Genomic DNA, 23,435 nt, shown 5'->3' on the forward strand with positions numbered 1-23,435 from the left:
TTAAATTCCACACAGGTGAAGGTGGTACTCTGGGAGGAATTATTCTTTTAAGGCCTTCACTAAAGGCTTTAATGGCAGGCACTCTGAACAGAGATAGATGTTGTCTGTTTTGCAGATATGCTGCTATTGCAGCAAGATGTAGTTTAATAGACGTACAGGCTAAGTTACATCTTTGGAGATGCAGTAAGTATCCTATGATGTGTTGAAAAGACACATCTAGGGGATCAAAATTGTTGCTGTGACAATATATCACAAATCGTTTCCACTTGGCTGCGTAACATACCCTAGTGGTTGGACGTCTAGCTTCCTTAATGACATTCATGCAGTCTGGAGGAAGGTTCAGATATCCAAATTCTAGGACTTCAGGAGCCAGATCGCAAGGTTGAGCTGAGATGGGTCCGGGTGTCTGATCTCTCCACGGTTGTGTATTAAGAGGTGTGGAGACAGGTGCGGTTTTTGGTGCGGCACTACAGACAATTGTAGAAGTGTGGTATACCACGGTTGTCTGGCCCACGTTGGAGCAACTAGGATGAGGGTCAGAGAATGCTGCTGTAGTTTGCGTACTACTCGTGGCATGAGTGGTAGAGGTGGAAAAGCGTACGTAAATCGGTTTGACCAATTCATCCATATCGCATTGCCTTTTGACAGGGGGTGTGGATATCTGGCGGCGAAGCTTGGGCATTTTGCGTTTTCATGGGTGGCAAATCGGTCTATTTGAGGTTGTCCCCACATCTGAAAGAATGGCTGAAGAACTTGCATATGAAGTTCCCACTCGTGGGTCTGTTGTGTTTGACGACTTAACAGATCTGCTATAGTATTTTGTACTCCCGGAACATACTGGGCTAGGAGGAATATGTTTTGAGGTATAGCCCACCTCCATATGTCCTGTGCTAATTGAGAGAGCTGCAGGGAGCGTGTGCCTCCCTACTTCTATATGTAGTACATTGCTGTCATGTTGTCTGTGCGGACTAACACAGCTTTGTTTGCTACTTGCTTCTGGAAAGCTTTTAGTGCTAGGAATATTGCTAGTAACTCCAGATGATTGATGTGGATTAATTTTTGTTGCGGGGTCCACCTGCCTTGCATGGTGTGTTGCAGTAGGTGGGCTCCCCAGCCGGAGAGCGATGCATCCGCAGTCAAGATTATCTGAGGAACTGGCTCTAGGAACAGTCGTCCCTTGGAAAGGTTTTTGGTGTTTCACCATTGCAGAGAGCGATGAGTCCGACCGTCTACCAACACTAGGTCTGTTAGGTGACCTTGAGCCTGGTTCCATTGATGTGATAAGCACTCTTGTAGCAGACGCATGTGAAGACTTGCATGGGGTACTATGAAGATGCAAGAGGCTATCATCCCTATGCGTTGCATGAACACTCTTGCTGGGAGGTAGTGTTGTAGCTGAAACTTTGCTAGAAGAGTTTGCATGCTGGCTATCCTTGCTGGAGTGGGATAAGCTAGCGCTGTTGAGGTCTTTATTGTGGCACTGAGGTACTGTTGTACTTTGGATGGCTGTAGATGAGACTTGGTGTGGTTTATTGTGAACCCCAAGTTGTGGAGCAGATGGATGGTGGCATGGTGTGTTCCACGCATTGATTGTATGAGCTGGCTTTTATGAGCCAGTCTTCGAGGTACGGGAAGACATGGATGTGCTGTCTTCGTAGATGCGCTGCCACTACTGCTAGGCACTTGGTGAATACTCTTGGTGCTGTTGTTACTCCGCATGGGAGTACTTTGAATTGATAGTGCTGCTTGTCTATTAGAAATCTGAGATACTTCCTGTGAGCCTTGTGAATGGGAATGTGAAAGTATGCGTCCTTGAGATCTAGAGTAGCCAGGAAGTAGTTTTGCAGCAGGAGCGGAAGGACTTGTTAGAGTGTGACCATGTGTAAATGGTCTGACTGTATGTATAGGTTTCGCGGTCTGAGGTCTAAAATAGGCCTTAGAGAGCCGTCCTTCTTTGGAATCAGAAAATATAGAGAGTAAACCCCCTTGTTTTGATGGTGCAGAGGAACTGGTTCTATTGCACTTTTTTTCTAGCAGAGATACTACTTCTTGCTTTAACAGTGATAGATGTTCTTGTGACATTGGACGCTGTTTGGGTGGTATGTTTTGGGGGGGGGGGTAGATGTTCGTTGTAGACAGTAATCTGACTGAATAATTTGTCGCAGCCACCTGTCTGATGTGATGTTGATCCAGGCAGGCAGGAATTGTTGAAGTCTTCCCCCCACATGAGTGGAATGTTGGAGGGGAAGGGGAGGAAAGTCAAGTCATTGGGTAGGGGTAGAGACAGAGCGGGAGTTGTTGTTTTTGCCTCTGCCTTTGTTGTTGTTACCCCTGTAACCCCTTCTCTGGTAGCCCTTAGTGATTGTGGATTGACCAGGGGTTTTGTAGGAAGTGGAGGGACTTTCTGAGGAGTCGCCTCTTGTGTTACCTCTGTATGATGAGCGACGAAAGGAACGTCTGGGAGCTTGCTACTGCAAGGCTCCCATAGATTTTGCTGTATTGGTGTCTTTTTTCATTTTCTCTTAAGACACGTCAACATTGGGGCCAAATAAATGTGTCTCATCAAATGGCTGATTAAGGATGGAGTTTTGTACCTCAGGTTTAAAACCTGAAATACGTAGTAGGGTGCTGGTATTGATTGCCCTTGAGGCGGTATCTGCAGCGCCTAGGGCACAACGAATGGAAGTATTAGTGATATTTTTACCTTCCTGTATAAGTTCATTAGCCCGTTTTTTGTATTTGTCTGGTAGGTGCTGCATTATGGACTCTAGTTCATCGTAATGTGTCCTGTCATATCTTACCAGCAACGCTTGGGTGTTGGCAATGCGCCAGATGTTAGCTGCTTGTGCCGCTGTTCGCTTGCCGGAGGAGTCAAGGAGCTTAGATTCTTTGTCTGATGGTGAGGCCTCATCAGATGTCTGGGAATTAGCACGTTTACGTGCATTAGACACTACTAGAGAATCTAATTGTGCTGGACCTTTAATATAAACTGGATCTGTAGGGGCAGCTTTATATTTTTTCTCAATGCATGGATTGAGGACCCTAGCCCTGACAGGATCCTTAAAAACCTCTGTTGAGTGCTTGATAACACCAGGGCAGTAGACCTTTGTGTGTTATCAAAATGTGTCTAATAGGAAATCTTCCTCCACTGCATCGGTGTGTAAGTCCACCTCATGATATTGTGCAGCCCTTTGGACTAGTAGGTTAAACCCTATAGTGTCCTCTGGTGGGGAAGGTCTGGAAGGGTATACATAATCTTGTGGGACGTAAGGCACATCAGGGGTGATGCAATCATCCCATGGATTAGGTGACTGAGGGGGACTATTGGTCCCTGCTGGGTCGTGTGCACCCCCACCTATGTCATCAGAATCTGTGTCTACATCATCATCTGGACTAGTAGATGGTGTAGGTGAATGATGTGATGGAGGAGGTGTAGAAGGAGGAACAGTATGGGAAGGTGGTGGAGAAGGGACCCTTAATGGAGATGTTGCAATGTCTCTCTTCTTTGGAGGGGGAGGAGGTGCTGGCGCCTCAAGTGGTCTCTTCTTGGAGCTGAGAGTCAATTGTCAGGTTTTAGGATCCCTTACAAGAGTTTTCTGATTGAGATCCGATGTAAAAAGATCTTCTGAGTAGGGCAAATCCTTTGGCGTCTAAGTTTTCGGCTCCGTAGGTTTTTTCGGCACAGAGTCGGTAGCTGGTGTTAGGTCTTTTGGCTTAGGAGTGTGCCCTTTTGAAATGTCTTTTACCGGAACCTGTTTTTTCGGTTCCGGGTGTTTTTTCGGCTCTGACGCATGTGAATCTGGCACTTTGGGCATTTTTTTTACTCTGCTCGGAGTGCGGTTTCGGCATCGATGAGCCGCTGTAAGTCTTCGGCGCCGTGTGCTTAGGTGTCGGAGCAACTGTCTGCATGGTTGAGGAAAATGGCTTCTTCTTCGGTGTCGGTATAGGATCGCCACCGGAGATAGGCTGGCTCGAGCTCAAGCCGCCTGAAGGTTTAGTGGGCATCTTTGCCGGGCCCGAAGGCGGGGCGTGGGAAGCAGTCTCTCGGTGTGCACCCGGGCACAAGGTGAGGGTGTGACCGAAGCCTTTTTTTGAGGGTGTCGAGGAAGGGTTGGGGTCGACTGTCTTACTTACAACCCGCTGAGCCGGAGTGATGTCCTCAACGTCAGAGTCTTCGGCATCTGAGGATCCGATACTCTCTTCGGCGTGCTGGTGTTCTGGCACGTCGACGCCCTCTTCGAAGATGTCGTCGGGGATCGAAGCTGACGAGCGAGCCATAGATCTCAGAGATCGTCGGTCCCGAATGGTTTTCTTGGAGCGGAATGAGGCACACGTCGAACAGTCTTTGGCCTCGTGCTCCGGAGAAAGGCAAAGGTTGCACACCTCATGTAGCTCAGTGTGGGGAAACTTCAACCCACAATGAGGACACTTCTTGAATGGCGCCCTTTCCCTGAGCCAGAAAGTAAGGCCTAGGTAGGCCCGAAGGCCTTCGTCGACGACCGGAATCGAAGACTTCGAAGTGGTAGAGAATCATGTCCATGTAGCATGATCTAAACAATACCGTCAAACTGGGTGAGGATTGCGCACCGAAGGAAATCGGTTCCAAACCGGAGCGCAGGAAACACATCCGAGCCCGATGGCGGAAAAAAACCAATCTGGGGATAGAGCCGATGCCCATGCGCAATGTGGTCCTAAGGAGGAGTCACCTATCTCGAGACTTGCAAAGAACTTTTCAGGACAACAAACTGCAAACATCCGGGCCCAACACTAGGTGGCGATTTATGCACAGTGTGCAATCTGCAGCTCATATGCCTCGAACACACATTTTTATACGGGAACCACTGTCAGTAGTGCAGCCAGAGCTTACAACATTTACTTAGAGCACTTACCCTAATAATAAAGGCTTTCAATTAATTAACCATGAATACAAGTTTGAATAGCATTAACATATGGACAAAAATATGACCGACTGCCAAAGGGTTTGTGCTGCAGGGGGTTGAGCGTACTTGTCCCAAGGAGGAAATACAAAGGAGGAGGAGCTAGAGTAGGGACAGAGCAAAGCATGGGAGAGACAGGCACATGGGCCCTACTCATCGCTAACCCACATAACCAGATTAATACCAACACTGCTCAACCATACTTACCAACAGATTTGGATCATGAGCCTTCCCAGAGATATGCTTTGCAGATATAGGGCTACCCACAGTACTATGATTTAATTACGACAGAGGTGAGCTGTAGGAAAGTAGGATCTACTTTCATGGTTACCCCCACCTGTTGCTTGGTGTCAGTATGTGTTTGGCCTAGTCTGACTGGGATTCTGCTAATCATGACCCAGTCACTGTGCTTTCTCCCTAATTTGACCATGGTAAATACTTGTGTACATCCACAATTGGTAACTGGTGTACCCTTGTAAGTCCCTAGTATATGGTATTAAGTGACACACAGCATAGGTAAATTGTAAAGGGCACTTGTGTAATGGTTCAAAAGATGGGCCCAAGAGCCTTACGAGAACAATGTTGAGATTCCATACAGGGGCAGGGGGAATCCTTGGTGGTAGTATGCATTTTAAGCCTTCCATGAAGGCCTTGATTACTGGGACTCTGAATAGTGACAAATATTGTCTATTTTATAGGTACGCAGCAACTGCTGCAAGGTGCAAACAAATAGACGTGTAAGCAAGGCCTGATTGTTGTAAATGGAACAAGAAGCAAATCATTTTTGTATAGACGCATCTAAAGGATTGATTTAGTTATTGCAATATACAGCAAATCTGTTCAATTTTGCTGCATAGTAAGCTCTGGTGTTAGGCCTTCTTGCTTCTTTTAGAATATTCATACAGTCTGGTAGAATATTTAAATAACCAAACTCTGAGATCAGGAGCCAGATCGCTAAATTCAACTCTTTGTGATCAGGATATCTGACTTCCCCATGGTAATGCGTGAGGAAACTGGAGTTTAGGTGTCCTCAGGACACCCCCACGCCGCACGGCCCTTCAGCTGCCGGCGCCCCCTCGCTGCTGCTCGTTCACCCTTCCGCCGCTGCCCCCATCTGTGCCTCACTGTACTTTGTTTGTATCTCCACCTTCTGTGCCTCATTGTTTTTCGTTAATATTTCTCCCACCTGTGCCTCTTTGTATTTCGTTTTTGCATTTCTCCATTCTGTGCCTCATTGTACTTCGTTCTTTTACCTCCCCCATCTGTGCCTTCATCCCTGCTTCACAGTAGTGTTGGAATCGTAGTGTCTGTCAGAGATTCTGCCGGTATTGCTACCCTGCTGTGACCCCCCCCTCCGCCCCCCGCTTCCCGCCGCTGCTCCCTCGCGGCCCCGTCCCCTTTCACTTCTGTATCCCCGTTGGCCGCCCCACTCTCGCCTCCCAGCTGCTCCTCCCTCCCACTTCGCCTTATATGGATCCCGCGGGTGGCGCCGATTGTGCGCCGAAGGCGCGCCAAAGGCAAGCCTGTCTGCGCCCGTCCGCGCATGGACCGCGCCCAGCGCCAGAACCCCTGGTCCCCGACGATGCCAGACCTCATGACGGACCTACGACGCCTCCACCCTCATCGCACTCAACACCGGACGGAACCCCGCCTGCTACCAAGCCACCCCGAAACGCACCCATGGACCCTTCAATTGCCAAGCCTGCAAGTTCACCTGCCACCGGACCGGCAGCGCACCCAACAGGCCAAGCACCATCAGCAACCACCTCAAGTGCATCCTGCTCAACACCCGCTGCGTCCACAGACACGCCGTGGAACTCTGGAACCTGCTCGACACAACATCACCAGACGGCGCCTTCCTTACAGAAACCTGGATGAACACCTCCTCAGTGCCAGACATCGCCATCGCCATCCCGGACGGATACAAGATCATCCGGAGAGACCGCGTCAACCAGACCGGAGGAGGCATCACCATCGTCCACAGGAACACCATCCGCATCTCGACTAACTGCAACGACAACTTCACCGCCACCGAACACCTCCACTTCCAGATACACACCGACCCAAAGACAACCCTCAGAGACACCCTCATCTACAGACCCCCTGGACCACGCACACAATTCAGCGAAGACATTGCAGACTTCATCAGCCTGCACGCCCTCTCCTCCACGGACTACATCCTCCTAGGGGACCTCAACTTCCACCTGGAGAACAACAACGACAGGAACACCGCCGCCCTGCTGGACAACCTCGCCAACCTCGGACTCCAGCAACTGGTGAACACCCCCATCCACTACGCCGGCCACACGCTTGACCCAGTCTTCTCCGCCAGCAAGCACATCTCCTTCAGCCACTCCACCGGACTTCACTGGACTGATCACAGCTGCGTCCACTTCAGCTTCAGGAGAAACACGAACCTCCACCACCCACAACAGGCGCCTCGCCGAAGCTGGAGCAAGATCACCGCCGAGCAGCTCACCACCTCCCTCAGCCAGAACCCGCCCTCCAGCACAACGGACCCCGACGAAGCAGCCAGCAACCTCACACAATGGCCGACGACCTTGCACCACTAAAGAACCCTCCGAACAGACCCGGCAGCAAGAAAACCCCCTGGTTCACCGACAAACTCAAGGACTCCAAGAAGAATTGCCGCACCCTCGAGAAAGCCTGGCGCCACGCCCAGACCACAGACAACATAATCGCCCTCAAGCACACCACCCGCAGGCACCACCAGCTGATCCGCACCACCAAGAAGACAGCATTCAAAGAACGACTGGACAACAACGCCCACAACAGCAAGGAACTCTTCAGCATCGTCAAAGAGCTCTCCAACCCCAGCGCCGGAAACAATGACATCACTCCTTCGCAAGACCTCTGCGACTCACTCGCCTCGTTCTTCCATCGCAAGATCGCCGACATACACAACAGCTTCGGCGCACCAACCACGCAACCAACCATCGAACAAACGCACCCCACCACCATCCTCTGCAACTGGACCCCGGTCAGCACCGAAGACACCACCCGCACGATGAACACAATCCACTCCGGATCACCTACCGACCCTTGCCCCCATCAAGTCTTCAACAAGGCCGACTCCATCATCGCACCCCATCTACTGGACATCATCAACACCTCTTTCCACACCGCCACCTTCCCGGAGAGCTGGAAGCACGCCGAGCTCAGCGCCCTCCTGAAGAAACCAACAGCGGACCCCACCAACCTCAAGAACTTCCGCCCCATCTCGCGCCTCCCTTTTCCTGCCAAAGTCATCGAGAAGACCATCAACAGCCAGCTCGCCGCCTTCCTCGAGATGAATGGATCCCTCGACCCCTCGCAGTCCGGCTTCCGAGTCAACCACAGCACCGAGACCGCCCTGATCGCAGCTACCGATGACATCAGATCCCTGCTCGACAACGGGGAAACATCAGCCCTCATCCTCCTGGACCTCTCTGCAGCGTTCGATACTGTCTGCCACCGCACCCTAGTACAGCGCCTCAGCAACATCGGAATCCAAGAAAAGGCACTGGAGTGGATCATCTCGTTCCTCGCCGGAAGAACCCAGAGAGTCCGCCTCCCCCCGTTCAGATCCGAGGCCACCGAAGTCATCTGCGGCGTACCACAAGGATCATCACTCAGCCCAACCCTCTTCAACGTCTACATGAGCCCTCTCGCAACCATCGCACGCCAACATAACCTCAACATCATCTCCTACGACGACCAACGACCCCGCCACCGCCAGAACCAGCCTACACGAAGGGATGAAAGACGTCGCCGAATGGATGAAGAACAGCCGCCTGAAACTGAACTCAGACAAGACGGAAGTCCTCATCCTGGGATCATCGCCCTCCGCCTGGGACGATTCCTGGTGGCCCCCTGCCCTGGGCTCCACTCCCAAGCCAACGGACCACGCACGCAACCTGGGCTTCATCCTGGACTCCTCCCTCTCGATGACCAGACAAGTCAACGCAGTCTCCTCATCGTGCTTCAGTACCCTGTGCATGCTCCGCAAGATCTTCCGCTGGATCCCCACCGAGACCAGGAAGACGGTCACGCAGGCACTCGTCACCAGCCGACTGGACTACGGGAACACCCTCTACGCCGGAACCACAGCCAAACTACAGAAAAGACTCCAACGCATCCAGAACGCCTCCGCACGACTCATCCTGGACATCCCCCGACACAGCCACATCTCCGGCCATCTGAGAGACCTGCACTGGCACCCCGTTAACAAGAGGATCACGTTCAGGCTCCTCACCCACGCACACAAGGCTCTCCACGACCTAGGCACCAAGTACCTCAACGACCGTCTGACCTTCTACACGCCCACCCGCAAGCTACGATCAACCAGCCTCGCCAACGTACCACGCTCCGCAGAGCCACCGCCGGAGGAAGATCCTTCTCCTACCTGGCGGACTAGACCTGGAACTCCCTCCCCATCCACCTTCGTCTGACCCAGGACTATCTTTTCTTCAGGAAGCAACTCAAGACCTGGTTGTTCGCGCAGTAACGTTAAACGTTAAACCGGTGAGTAGCGCGCTATACAAATGTCATGATTGATTGATTTTTGATGTGGAACTAGAGACCGCTCCAACAGAGTGGTGTACCATGGACGACGAGCCATGTGGGAGCCACTAGAATTAGTGTGAGAGATCCTTGCCTGAGTTTCTGAACGACCCATGGAATGAGCAGGAGAGTCGGAAAAGTGTAGGCAAATATTCCTGACCAGTTTATCCATAGGGCATTGCCCTTAGATAGCGGGTGTGGGTACCTGGAGCCGAAGTTTGAACATTTTGTGTTTATGGCTGTGATAAATTGTTCTATTTGTTGAAACCCCCACTGTTGGAAGTAAGGAAAGAGAACTTGAGGGTGAAGTTCCCACTCGTGAATTTGTTATTGTCTTCTGTTGAGGAGATCAGCAATTTGATTGTCTACTCGTGGGAGATGTTCTGCCAGAAGATAAATCTTGTGATGTATTTTCCACTTCCAAATGGCTTGAGCGAGTGTTGACAGTTGGAGAGAGTGTGTCCCCCCCTTGCTTCTGTACATAATGCATTGCTGTCAGGTCAGTTTTGGCTATGAGCTGAGTCTGAAAAGCTTTTGCTAGAAAAACAGCTTAGCTCTAGATAGTTGATGTGGAGAGTGGTGTGCTTGTTGATCCATATGCCTTGTATTGTGTAATTTTTTAGATGAGCCATCCAACCTGTTAGAGATGCGTCTGCTGTGAGCACAATTTGTGGAACAGGGTCTATGAAAGGCCGGCCTGCTGATAAGATTTGTGGGTTTCCCCCACTGCAGAGAGCGATGGGTGAGGCCGACTACCAAAACTACATTGGTCAATAGACCCTGTGATTGATTCCACAGACGTGCTAAGCATTCTTGTAGGGGGTCGTGTGTGAATACTCGCATGGGAGTACAATTGCGATGCAGAACGCCATGATTTCCAATAATTGCAAGAACTTTGCAGAATGGCAGGTTGAATATTGTGTATTCTGGCTATATTGGGAGAGGCTAGGGCTTTGACTGTGCCTAGAGTAGCTCCCAGATAAGTCTGCATCTGTGATGGTTGCAGGTGTGATTTCTGTGCATTGATGGTGAAACCCAGTTGATGAAGCAGATCTATTGTGGTTTGAGTGTGCTGAGAGAGTCGTCGTAAGTGCTGGCTTTGATGAGCCGGACGTCCAGAATGAGAAGACGTGAATTTGTTATCTTCTGAGGTGAGCAGCAACTACTGCCAAGCATTTGGTAAAAACTCTGGGCGCTGCAGTTACTCCAAAGGGAAGTAAGTACCTTGAAATGGTAATGCTAGTTTGCTATCATAAATCGTTGGTATTTGCGATGAGCTGAATGAATTGGAACATGAAACTATGCGTCCTTTAAATCCAGAGTAGACATATAAAGTCTGCTCTTTGTAAAAGCAGGAGCACCTGTTGAAGTGTGACCATGTGAAAATGTTCTGACCGTATGTGGTGGTTCAGCTCTCTGAGATCTAAAATAGGTCTTAAGGAACCGTCCTTTTTGGGGACGAGAAAATACAGAGAGTAAACCCCCAGGCTTGATACTATATGGGAACTGGCACTATTGCCCCTTTTAGTAAGAGGGACTGGACCTTTTGTTTTAGCAAGTGGACATGTTCTGGAGATAACTTGTGAGATCGTAGAGGAATGTTTGGGGATTGGTGGTAAGCTACAGGCAATAACCATGTTGGATAATTCCAAGAACCCATTTGTCTGATATTATAGACTGCCAAATGGGGAGAAAGTGGTGAAGTCTTCCCCTGGCATGTGTGGTATAATCTGGGGGGGGGAAGCATGGGCAAGTCACTATCTTTAGGGGGAAGGGGAGTTTCTAGGTGTGTTGCCCATAACTCTACCCTTAAAGTTGTTGCCTCTATAACCTCTTCGAAAAAATCCTCTGGAGGGAGAGGACTGGTTATAACCCTTGTAAGTGGAGGTATTCTGATCTGGGGATGTTGTTTTTGACCCTCCTCTGTAGAAAGAGGGACAAGAAGAATGTCTATTGGATGCAGTCTGAAGTGCTCCCATAGACTTACGACTTCAGAATAATTTTTCATCTTTTCTATCTCCTGGTCAACGTTAGGGCCAAATAAGTGTTTCTTATTAAATGGTATGTTAAGGATCGATTGTTGGACCTCAGGTTTGAAACCTGAGAACCTTAACCAGGCGTGCCTCTTGAGTATGATGTTGGTGTTAATCTCCCTAGCTGAGATGTCTGCAGCATCTGGAGCAAAATGAATAGAGGAATTAGAGATGAGCTTTACCTCATCCTGAGCTTTAGTTTTATGGATTGGAGAAGTTGCTCCATTTCGTCCCAATGTGCGCGGTCATACCTAGCTAAAAGGCCTTGGGTATTTGCAATTTGCCATTGATTTGCTGCCTGAGCACCTATGCGCTTACCAGAGGTGTCAATTAGTTTAGACTCCTTATCCGGTGGAGGAGCAGCTCCTGATGATTGTGAATATGCTCCCTTACAAGCGTTTGATTCAAATAGGGAGTTTAAGGGCAATTGGCCTCTGATAAAGATAGGGTCAGCAGGAGAGGCTATATATTTTTTTCCACCCTATGAGTTAGGATGCGGGCTCTGCCCGGGTACCTAAAAATGTCTTCAGCATGCCACATCATGCCTTTAAGCATTAGTAGTGATTGTGATGACCTATGTGTGGATGCTAGTGCCTCAATAAGAAATCCTCTTCCAGTGATTCCATATGGAGCTCTACCCCATGGTAATGTGCAGCCCTGGCAATGAGCTCATGTTGTGATGCATCATCTTCTGAAAGAGATGGTTTAGTTGAGTACAAGTCTGGATCAGTGTCACCGGGGGGGTCCAGTGTGTAATCCATCCATGGATCTATAGTTATTATAGCATTCTCCCATCATCATGAGATTGAGGAGAATGTTGGTGACGGGGGTGCTGGGGGTGATGGTAAATGAAAGGGACTTATAGCCACAGTCTTTCTTTTCAAGGTGATCTTGTAAGAAGTGTCCTCCTCCTCTTGAAGTTTGCGTTTTTGAGGTGGTTTTATGTGGCTATGACAAGTATTAGGGTTGATATGCAGTCTTTTTTGCTTTGGATCAGGTGATAATGGAATAATGTCAATTTTCGCACCTGAAGGGGTACCCTTGTGTTTTGGTGCCAAAAGTTTTCGGTGCTAGTAGTTTCTGTGTCAAAGAAAGCAGACCTTTCGGCGCGGAAGGTTTCAGCTCCAAAAGTTGCTTGGTCTTGGGCACAGTGAATTTTGTTTCTGAGCCGGACTTAGGTTTGGAACCGGAGGGTTTTTGTCGACTCAGTGCCAAGTCTGAAGGCTTGAACAGTTGTTCCGGTGCTGGGCCCAAGGGAGGGTGTCTGAAAAGTCGTCTTGGTGCCGACCTAGGCCAGAAGGCAGAGGTGGTGCCGAAGCTTTATGTTATTAGGAGATAGTTTGTGGGGCAAGGAGTCTTTGGTACTTACGTCACCGTGACCCTGCAGCAGTTCCTCGGCACCGAGGTCAATCTTGAGTTCGAGCTGGAGTCTTGTCTTGTTCGGTGAAGGCTTCCTCCTCCTTTGCCACCAATGCCTCAATATGTTCCTGGCCAGAGTCTTCACCGAAGATGTACAGCGTGTCCTCGATGCTTTGAAGCTGCATCTCCTGACATCGCACCTGACGATAGCGAGGAGTCTTCTTTGATCGAAACGATCTGCAAGCGTCACAATTTTCTTCTTTGTGCTCGGGTGATAAGCACAAGTTGCACACTTCGTTTGAGTCAGTGCTCGGATACTTCGCGTGGCACCGGGGGCAGAATTTAAACAGAGTTCGATCCATTGACGGAGAGCTACCGAGCGCGGCTAGGCATCAAAGGTCATCTATGAAGCTTCCCGATCGAAGGTCGTTCTGATGCCCAAAACGATACGCGGAGAAGTGGGAATGTGTACGGAAATAATACCGTCGAGGTAGAGAGGATTGCGTGTCGAGGGGAACCCGAGAAAGCGGTTTCAAACAGGAGCGCAAAAATACACGTCCGAACCCAATGGCGGAAAAAAACTAATAAACAATGGAGTCGATGACCATGCACACTATCACCAAAAGGAGGAGTCATCTTACCTCGTGACTAGGAAAGACTTTTTCGAAGAAAAACAACTTGCAAACATCCAGACCCAACACAAGATGGCAGGAGTATGCAAAGCGTGTATCTACAGCACACATGCCTCGAACAGTTCTTTTAGCTTTAGCACAGCAGGTTTGAATGCATTTAACAATCCATCTGGAAATGCTTGATTTAGAGATAGGATTGCCTTTGTGAGGTGGATTAAATCAACAAAAATTAGCTTTGTTTTACAAAAATGTTTTTACCTATCAATATAATACAATATCGCTCTTCTGACATAATGTGTGTGTAGAGCTCTTCCTGCAACAGAATCCGGTTGAGGGAAGAAGACCGGTAATTCAATAGATTGGTTAATATGAAAAGCAGAAAAGACTTTAGGGAGAAAGGAATGGTGCGAAGAACTACCCTATCTTTTTGAAACTGAAAGAAGGGTTATTCAAAAGTCGATGCCTGTAACTCACCAACTCTACTTATTGAAGTGATTGAAATGAGGAAGGCAACCTTCCATGAAAGGAACTGTAAAGGACATTTGTTTAAAGGCTGGACCCATGAGTCTTGTAAGTACAATGTTAAGTTTCCACACCGGTGCCGGAGGTACTCTGGGTGGAATGACTCTTTTTAAGCCTTCCATAAAGGCTGTAATCACAGGAACTTGAACAAGGATAAATGTAGTCTGATTTACAGATGTTCAGGAACTGCTGCAAGGTGCAATCTAATAGATGTATAAGCTAGACTAGATCAATGAAGATGCAGAAGGTAAAAAATAATGTTTTGAACGGAAGCATCTAAAGGAATAATTTTGTTATAACAATAGATAAAAATAAGTTTCCATTTTGCCGCATAACAAGCTCTGGTGGTAGGCTTTCTTGCTTCTTTTAAGATATGCATACAATCTGGTGGCAGATTTAAATATCCAAACTATGATTTCAAGAGCCGAATCGCTAAATTGAGATCATTGGAGTTTGGGTGCCTGATTTGTAAATGGCTCTGTGTGAGAAGTCCAGAGTTGAGATGAAGCTTTTGATGTGAAACTGTGTGGTGAACCAAGGATGATGAGCCCATTTGGGGGCTGCTAGAATCAGAGTGATGTTTGCCTGAGATTCCAAACCAGAAACTGAAGGAGTGGGAGAGGAGGAAAAGCATAGGCAAATATCCCTGACCAATTCATCCATAGGGCACTGCCTTTGGAGAGAGGGCTTAGGAACCTGGAGGCGAAGTTTGGGTATTTAGCGTTGTCCAATGTAGCGAACAGATCTATTTGTGGGAATCCCCATTCTCGAAAATATGGAAGGAGAACTTGAGGGTGAACTTCCCACTCTTGTCTCCTTCTGCGGAGGAGGTCATTAATCTGATTGTTCATTCCTGGAAGGTATTTTGACATGAGACAGATTCTGTGATCGATTGTCCAACTCCAAATGGTCTGAGAGAGGCATGACAGTTGGAGAGAGTCTGTCCCCCCCTGTTTTTGTATATAGTACATAGCTGCCATGTCCGCGCGGACTAAGACAACTTTGCTCATGAGGTGAGACTTAAAAGCTTTGAGTGTTAGAAATACTGCTAAAAGCTTTAGATAGTGATGTGTAAATGTTTGTGCTTGGTGTCCCTGAGACCCTGGATTGTGTAATCTTGGAGATGGACAACCCAACCTGATAGAGATGCATCTGCTGTTAGCACGATCTGTGGAATTGGGTTGATGAAAGGACGCCCTTTTTAACATTTTGTGGATTCCACCACTGCAGAGAGCGAGGGGTCGGCTGTCTACTAACACTAGATCTGTCAACTGACCATGTGACTGATTCCACTGACGTGCTAGGCATTCTTGTATGGGACGCATGTGTAGTCTGACATGAGGCACTATTGTTATGCATGATGCCATCAGCCCTAGCAATTGCATGGAGGTTCTGACAGGTCATTTTTGGTTGGCCTGAAACTGAAGTAACAGCTTGAATATTGCAAATTCTGGCTGTGTAGCTTGAGGCTAGATCTTTTTGAGTGTCAAGAGTGGCTCCCAGATAAGATTGTGTCTGTGAAGGCTGCAGGTGGGACTTGGATACGTTTACCCAGAAGGGAGAGTTAAGTTAGAGTGGCCTGAGTGTGTTGTAGACACTTTTAGTATGTAAGGGCTAGTCGTCTAGGTAAGGGAAGACGAGGATATGTTGGCTTCTGAGATGAGCTGCCACTACTGCTAGACATTTGGTGGACACTCTTGAGGCAGTAGCTACTCAGAATAGAAGTACTTTGAACTGATAGTGTTTACCTATCACAAATCGGAGGCATTTGCGATGAGCTGGTTGTATGGGAATGTGAAAATATGCGTCTTAAGTCCAGTGGGGACATAAAATCGATTTGCATCGAAGCATCTGTTGAAGTGTTACCATATCAAAATGTTCTGAGAGTATGTACTGGTTTAACACTCTGAGATCCAGAATGGGTCTTAAGGAGCTGTCCTTTTTGGAAATTAGGAAACCTAGAGATCAAATCCCTGTACCTTGGTAATGTAACGGAACTGGTTCTTTGGCTCCTTTCTGTAAGAGGGATTGCACCTCTTGAATGAGTAATTGTAAGTGGTCTGACTACAGTTTGTAAGTGTGAGGATTGGTGGTGAGCTCCAGGCAATAACCATGACGGATAATGTCCATGACCCATTTGTCGGTTGTTATGGATTGCCAAATGGGGAGAAAATGATGAAGTCTTCCCCAGACAGGCGTTAACTGGTCGGGGAAAAGTGTGGGTAAGTCACTGCTTGTTAGGGGAAGGGGTGTTGTGTGTTGATGCACCTCTACCCCTACCTTTGGAATTATTTCCTCTATACCCTCCTCTCTTAAAACCTCTAGATGGAGAGAAATGGGTGTTGCTTTTGAAATTGGAAGCGTTTGGGTCTGAAGATGTGGTTTTGGACACTGCTCTGAAAAAAGAACAACGAAAGGAGCCTCTATTTGATGGGGAATGGAGCGCTCCCATGGACTTTGCAACTTCAGTATCTTTTTTTTCCTAGGGATTGGTCGACTACTGGACCAAACAGGAGTGCTTTGTCAAAAGGGGTGTTTTAAATGGATTGTGGTACCTCCGGTTTAAAACCTGAAATCCTAAGCTATGCATACCTTCTGAGGAGAATGCTGGTTTTTATCTCCCTAGCAGCAGTGTCAGCAGCATCTAGAGCACATTTAATTGAGGACTTAGAAATAAGTTTGCCCTCTTGAACTAACCCTTTTGCCTTGTTTTCGTGTTCTTCTGGGAGATATTGGAGCAGTTGCTCCATCTCATCCCAGTGTGCTCTGTCGTACCTACCTAGCAGGCCTTGTATATTTGAGATGTGCCAGTGATTAGCAGCATGAGCAACTACACGTTTGCCCGAAGCATCTATGACCTTAGATTCTTTATCTGGGGGAGGTGCATCACCAGAAATTTGGGAATTAGCTCGTTTGCAAGCGTTGGATACTACAAAGGAGTTAAGAGGCAGCTGACCTTTAATAAAGATAGGATCAGATGGCGAAGGTTTGTATTATTTAATCGACTCTAGGAGTCAAAATACGTACTCGCACTGGGTCTTTGAAAATTTCATTTGCATGCCTCATCATGCCCTTCGGCATAGGGAGTGTCTGACTCAACCAGTGTGTGGGTCCAAGTGTCTTAGATAAAAAGTCCTCTTCTAATGACTCTTTATGTAACTCTACTCCATGGTACTGTGCTGCTCTAGCAATGAGTTCCTGGTAAGCCATATTATCATCAGGTGGGGAAGGCTTAGCAGGGTAAAGGTCTGGGTCAATGTCTAATGAAGGGTCAATAGTGTAATCATTCCATGGGTCTACATTAAATGAATATCTTCCTTATCAATATATTCCTCAGGCTGTGAAAGTTGAGACCACAGAAGTGAAATGAGTAAAGGATCTAAATGTGTAGAAGAAGGTGGAAATGGAGGGGATGGTGGAGCAGGATAAACAGGGCTGGTAGCCACATCTTAATTCTTCTTTAAAGGACTCTTATAGTGAGAGTCCTCAGAAGGAAGCTTGCGTTTAACTGGAGATTTAGCGTGAATATGTCATGTATCAGGATGGATATAAATCTTCTTTTGTTTGTGATCTAATTTTGGATGAATGATGTCCAAATTAGAGTCAGAAGGTTCAAAACTGCTGTCTATTGATTTCAGCACCAAAGGTTTCGATGCTGGGATGGATTTGGTTTTAGGAGCGGATGATTTCGGCTCCGAAACATGAATTTCTTTTGGTGTAGAGGATTTAGGGGTCAAAACCAGATTTGAGATCTGAACTGGAGGGTTAGGATCCGAAGAGGATTTTGATCAACTCTGTCCCGAGACAACAGGCTTGACTAAGTGTTTTGAGCCACTTCAGCAGACAGGTTGTTCGAAACTTGGCCAGAAGGTGGTGGCGAAGCCTTAGAAGTTTTGGGTATGGGCTTAAGGGGCAAGGGGTCATTGGTACTCACGGCACCCTGTCCCAGAGGCACGTATTCTGACTCCATGTCTAACTCGAGTTCCGAATCGGACTTTGGAACCGAGATGGCCTTACTTCTTCTGCCGATAAAGATTTGATGTCTTCATGTTCGGATTCTTCACAGAAGATATTTGGCGTGTGTTAAATATTCTTGTGTTGCATTTCACGAAACAATTTGCAAGTATCGCAGTCATCTTCTTTGTGCTCCGGAGATAAGCACAAGTTACACACTCTGTGACTCGGTGCGAGGGTACTTAGCGTGGCACCCATGGCATAATTTAAATGGCTTCTATTCCCTCGACAGAAGACCGGACCGACCCGGTCAGGCCCGAAAAACTCACAAAGTTTTCAATCGAAAATGACGGATTTACAAACCAAAGCAATACACGGAGAGGTAGAAAATGCGTGTGAAACAATACAGTCAGGGGTAAAGTGAATTGCACACCAAGGGGAACCCGAAGAACTGTTTCGAACTGGAGTGCATCCATACACGTCCAAACCCTATGGCAGAAAAAAACAATCTAATAATGGAGTCGATACCCATGCGTACTATCACCGAAAGGAAGAGTCAACTTACCTCGTGACTGAAAAGACTTCTTCGAAGCAAAACAACTTTCAAACATCTGGACCCAACGCTAGATGGCAGGAGATTGCAAAGCATGTGTATCTACAGCACACATGCCTCGAACATACGTATTTATTATAATGCACTCACTAACATATACAGATATCTCCTACCCGGGGATGTACATAATGCACACAATACTTTACAAATAAAACAGGTAAGTAGCACGAATACACAGTGGTCGCCAGGTGGAAACCAAATCATATACTAAAATAGTGAAATGCGAATCATGACTCAAGTCAAGACTATATCCAGAAGACGTAGAAGTGCTGGGGACCCAAGGAACCACCCAAGGTAAGTAACCAGGAACCCCACGGAGGACGTGTGCAGAGTGGGAACACAAGCACATGCTCGATTCAAGTCAATGGGTAAGTCGTGGTTGCAATTTTAAAGAAGAAGAACCCTTCCCAGTGGACCCAGAAGAAACCCAAGGGAAAACAGAAGGTTGAAGAGCCACCCCACCCGTGGATACGCTAGGAACCAGGATACCTACACCAGGGAAGCCGGGTGCATAGGTGCGACGTGGCGTCCGAAACTGCTGTCAAACTTAATCGAGGACTTCAGGAAGAAAGTGTTCAGTGGAACCCAAAGGTGGATTTATTATGAGAAGAACCTGCAAGCAGAGGGGACAGAGTCTATGCCACTCAGGAGTGACCAGGAGGCACGGAAGACTAATGCCCACCGATGTCGGGTGTTGCAGTAGAGTTGACGGTGATCTTGGAGCTGCAGCTGTGTGGACCAGGTGATGCTGTGGAAGACCAGGAGCCGTTCACAAGCTGTCCCACGTCAGATGTCGAAAGGTTGGTGTCCTTCAGGGGAACCAACAAACCTTGGAAACTGCAACCAAAGAGGAAAGAGAAAAGGGTGCAATGTGGGGACCAGCGAGATCCAAGTGACTCACCATAAGCAGGGGAGTCGGAGTAGGCCCCGAACAATTAGGGGAGTCCACAGGAATCAAAGAAGACCCTCGAGGGGAACCACAGGCCGGAGTCACTGGAGTAGCAAGAGGACGTCTAGCAGCTCACCATAGATGCAAGCCCGCGGTGCAAGAGATGCGGTGAGGACGAAGGTCTTAGACACAGAAGATGGTTGGGGCTACTTGGAGCCCGAAGATCCCCAAGGAAGAGAGATAACAAGTCTTAGCAATGACAATTCAGAGCGCTGCACAGGGTTTCGGTTCCTGCCGCTCCGTAGAGGGATACTGGCCTAAAGCTCGGTGAGAAGAAAGTGCATGCCTCGACGGGGTTGAAGAACCACCCCCTGTGTTGCTGAGCCTTGTGGAGTCCATGAGAGCCCAAGATAAGCAGATGGGTCTGCAAAGTTGAGGTGATGCAGAGAAGTGACTCCTTTCCTTTAATGTATGTATGTATGTATGTATAGGCATTTATATAGCGCACTACTTACCCGGAGGGTCCCAAGGCGCTTCGACCGCTGCGAAACCCTTCCTGGCTTCCCTGAGAGATGGTCCCTTAATGGGTATCTCCAGGGTGAGACCAGGCATCCCCGGCGGTCTGGTGGGGCCGTTAGTGAAGATGAGGCAAGCTAATGCCCAGAGTTGCCGAGTGTGAACGCTGATCAGAGTGGGCACCGAGGCGGGGAGATTCCTTCTGGTGTTTTGGATGTCCACAGGCCTTGGAAGGACCTTGTATAGAGCACAAGCACAGACGTTGCAGCAGACCTACAGGACGACGAGACCAGGAGCGGCAGGAGTCTTCCCAGTAGCAGTCTTGGTGCCCAGAGTAAAGTCCAGAATGCCCAGACGGTCGAAGATGAAGTAGTGTCTTGATATGAATATTGTCCCAAGACAAATCTAGGGACCCTCCCACAGGTAAGCCCTAAAGTACCCTAAGGAAAGGGGTGGGATGATTCAGGGGTGCCTCCCAGAGGAGGGGTCGGAGAGTGGGGAGGATACTCCCATGTCCTTTGTCCAGTTTTGCGCCAGAGCGGGAGCCAACGGCTCCCTGAGCTGGTTTGAACAGTATTTGGCACATCGCCCACGACGCCAGGCACCCGAATGTCCACCTGGTCAGCCCTCAGAACCGGGTCTCGCCGAGGGCTGACCAGGTGGACATTCGAGTGCCTGGCGTCGTGGGCGATGTGCCAAATACGCCGTCACCCCCTCCCGCGGTCTATGGGGTGAAAGTTCATCTCTTTTGAAGTGCACTCTATTTTTTGTCTCTGACCTAGAGACCGAGAGGGTGTGTGCGTCCCGCTTTTTGTTCGGTGAGGCCCCCCTTTTTTGTTGCACTTCACAGACACTTTTTCACTTTCAAGTCCTTTGGTAGGGTGGGCCTTAGCGTGCCCATACCGCCGGGGTTTATTCACTCTAGGTCCTGACGAATGCCAGGTTAACTATACCAACATCGACAGAAACATGTTGACCAATCACTTCTTCACTTAATGTTATTGGAAACAGACCATCCAATTTAGTTGGCCTTGTTTACCAACACATTTTTTAATCTTGCCCTTGATGATCATCCATTAAATCAATTTTTGATACATACAAGGCATTTTTAACTCACCACCTCACTCTGTTCACTTAACTCACCACATAGCCCTCACATCTTCACATTACCAGCTCCGCAGCAAATCTGGCGTTGTAGCACACTGGGGTGACATTCGGTCACACCCAGTGGGGCCCGATGATGAAGCATGTCACCGACCAGGTCGGTGAGTGAGGGCTTTCTAAACAAACCTAATGGGCTTTGTTGGTTTCTTGTGCTCCCTTACTTTTGTATCTAAAAACCAAGGAACACTCTTCTGTTGTTTTTCCAGTTATAGTGGGGACTAAGAGTGTTCACTCCTCTCCCTACCTCTCTTTTTGTTTGATTTTTAAAAATAGTACTGTGTCATAGGAAGGCCTGCCACAACCTCATCATATCGTCCTTTGCAGTTGAAGCTGGAAAGTACAAATGTCCTAATATATATTAAGTATACATGTAAATACAGTGTACATTGTATATTTCTATCTATAAACCAAACATTTGTGCCCATCTGCACATTTCTTCAAGACTGTGAATTCCATTTTTAAAATAATGCACACATCTACAAAAAATCTATAATACCCGATATGAAATAAAACACAAGCTGAGGAATGCAAATCTGGCTTTAAAGTGTTATGCACTCCTGTGACCCTTTAAACTAATCTCAGTCATGCTGCTCCTGGGATTTATTATATTACAGAACCCATGCCTTGAGACAAGAGAGACATTTTACTAGCAAGGATCTCAGAGGTTTGTTTTGTTTTTATTAGTGCTCTGAAGCAGCCTCTTGCCTGAAAGAGCACTATATAAAAAATAAAATACCAGAATTAGAATTTTGAAAAGAACTTTTAAAATGTATTTTACATATTGCAAATTACTTGAATCTTTTCCACGTAGTTGACCGTGTAAATGCATCAAAGAAATAACATTTTCAAACAAAGGGCAGGAAAGTTTACTTGGCACATTCAAAAGGCCAGTTTTTCAAGAAGTAAAACAATAATATTGTGTTTAATTATGTAATGATGCAATGCAAGCTCTCAGAAAAGTGAGAAATGACAAGCTAATGCAGTCTTCTGTATGGTTCCAGTTTCCCCAGTCTCCTATACAAATGATAATTACTGTATTTCACACCTGGTCCTTTGAACCCCTGGAGGTGAAGCTCGGAAAAACAATGTGAGAGGTCCTGGACTGGCCCGATCCCAGAACTCATAACATATTATTACTGAGGCCCAAGACCCATTACCCTTAGTAACTTGGCTCCGTCATATGAGCCCGAAGTTAAATCTATGTCACCAGCTAGTTTCTGGAAAATGAGTTGATGTGATCGATTTTATTCAAAAGCACTAGGTCCCACCTTAGCAAAGATTAGTAAATAAGTATATTTTAGTAACTTCCGAAACTTTACCAAACACTTTAACTCAACAGTTGTAGTATTGCACTTGTCCACAGTCTCTCTTGCAGCATAACTCAAAGATACAAAAAGGATGAGAGAATCTGCTACTGCTGCTGTGTGTATGTAACTGTTCCATTCAGGTGTGTGGGAGGCTTCTGCGGTTACTGCCTGTGCTGTTTCTGCAGTTTGTGTGTTACAGTAAGAAGCTTGCAATGTTGCTAAGTTTTTCTGCAGCAACAGGGGAAGTTTGGACTGCTATTCCCACTGCCATTACCCTTCTGTCTATCTGAGGGAAGATTTTCCTGCTGCTTCTCATGCTGTACCTGTATTGTGAATGCGCCGACACACAAAGGCCACCAGGCACGCCAAAAAACTGAACTACTCTTCATACAGTTCGCTCTCTGTGCAGTTATAAATGTGATGGTGTTTTCTGTGCAGTTATGAGTGTGTACCGGAGAGTCAGCTCTCTGTGCAGTTATAATGTGAAGGTATTCTTTGTGCAGGTATAAGTGTGTTGAAGAAAGTCCGCTCTCTACGCAGGTATAATTGTGAAGGCCAAGGGATTTCCTATCCAGTTATAGAAATGTACTCTAGACATATCTCGCACTGTGCAGATACAGAGTGACGTTGTTTCCTTTACACTTAAAGATGTGAAGGTTCCGCATCCTATCCATGTATACAAATACAATTGTACCGGTGACCTAGTTTCTGTGTAGTTAAAACCCGCTCTCTTGTACCCGATACCTGTGTATTCCGCTTCAGTCGCCTCAACGCCACGTTCAGTCCGCGCAAACCACATCTCAACACCAATAAACGCACCTACCTACATCTTAGGCTCGAATGCTGCTCCAGGTTGTGTCCCACGCCGACGCCCTGGGGTCGGCCCTCATTTGGCGCAGCACTTCATACACTTGTGGTTGCTTCTCAGCTAGTGTGTAGCTCTGGC

The 23,435-nt window shown here is 47.6% G+C and overlaps 1 protein-coding gene across 8 annotated transcripts in view; it reads right to left on the bottom strand.

Moving 5' to 3' along the window:
• The window catches only part of BAZ2A (bromodomain adjacent to zinc finger domain 2A), a 1,275,716-nt gene that overhangs the window by 837,365 nt on the left and 414,916 nt on the right, over positions 1–23,435 (bottom strand). The gene's annotated exons all lie outside the window — the stretch shown is intronic.

This window comes from Lissotriton vulgaris, chromosome 1_1 (assembly GCF_964263255.1).
Source record: "Lissotriton vulgaris chromosome 1_1, aLisVul1.2, whole genome shotgun sequence".
Lineage (NCBI taxonomy): Eukaryota > Metazoa > Chordata > Amphibia > Caudata > Salamandridae > Lissotriton > Lissotriton vulgaris.